Genomic DNA, 1,192 nt, shown 5'->3' with positions numbered 1-1,192 from the left:
CTATCAATATCATGGTTGTAACGGGAAATCAGGGTTCGATTCCGGGGAGGGAGTCTGAGAAACGGCTCCCACATCCAAGGATAGCAGCAGGCGCGTAAATTACCCACTCCCGAACATGATGGTAGTGACGAAAAATGACTATACTGGATTCATCCTTTGTAATCGGAATGAATGATTCTATATCTCTAAATAAGAATAAAGTGTGTTATTATATATTTTTAATAGTAATTAGAATATATATATACATGTAAAGCGACTTAAGTACGTAAACGTATCATGCACTAGGTATAGCCGTGTTTTGTGGGCGGGCGGGTCGGACTAACGTTAAACCTGAGGTATAAACGGCGGTAGGAATATATACGTAAGCCGTATGGTACGCGGATGGTATTGGTCAGTCAAAATAAAAATTTGTTTATATATATATAATATTGATGACAAGCACTCGTGTACGGGTACGATAACCAAAAATAAATTTATACAGGAATATTAGTGCCGGTGTGTGATGAGCGCGGCGTGGGGTGGGGTGAATGCGTTATGACAGTCTAGTCTAGACGACGGAATATGCGATAACGTGTGGCGTTTGGAGAGTTACATACATACATACATACAGGTGAAACTAATATAAGCGTGTTAATAAAATCGAATATCGATAATTTTAACACCAAAATTACATGTTTTTAACTACGGAATCCATTTGCACATAGATAATAAGTCGTCGGAACAACTTGCTTTTTTTAACACACTTTTATTAGTTTCACATGTATTTTGTATATTGTTTGTATGTTGTTTGTATGTTGTTTGTATGTAAGTTTGTAACTCCACGCGGCACGTGTTATTATGTCTCGTATCCCGTCGTCTATGACCTTGAGACTAGACCGTCGTAGCGCATTCACCCCACCCCGCTCACCAGTCGGCGACTACACTATTTTTCTGTATAATTTTAGTTATCGTACCCGTACACGCGTGCTTGTCATCAATATTATATATATGTAAACAAATTTTTATTTTGACTGACCAATAACGCCCGCGTCTAATGCGCCTTACGTATATATATATATATATATATTCCTACCGCCGTTTATACCTCGGGTATAACGTTAGTCCGACCCGCCCGGCCATAAAACACAGCTATACCTAGTGCATGATACTTTTACGTAGTTAAGTCGCATTATTTGTATATATATATATATAT

The 1,192-nt window shown here is 38.2% G+C and overlaps 1 protein-coding gene across 5 annotated transcripts in view; it reads right to left on the bottom strand.

Moving 5' to 3' along the window:
• The window catches only part of LOC126908325 (probable E3 ubiquitin-protein ligase HECTD2), a 123,477-nt gene that overhangs the window by 72,858 nt on the left and 49,427 nt on the right, over window positions 1–1,192 (bottom strand). The window lies entirely within an intron of this gene.

The sequence above is a fragment of the Daktulosphaira vitifoliae genome, unplaced genomic scaffold (assembly GCF_025091365.1).
Source record: "Daktulosphaira vitifoliae isolate Bord-2020 unplaced genomic scaffold, ASM2509136v1 Scaffold_5, whole genome shotgun sequence".
Taxonomy (NCBI): domain Eukaryota; kingdom Metazoa; phylum Arthropoda; class Insecta; order Hemiptera; family Phylloxeridae; genus Daktulosphaira; species Daktulosphaira vitifoliae.
The sequence above is the reverse complement of the archived record's forward strand: the minus strand, read 5'-3'. Positions and strand labels throughout refer to the sequence as shown.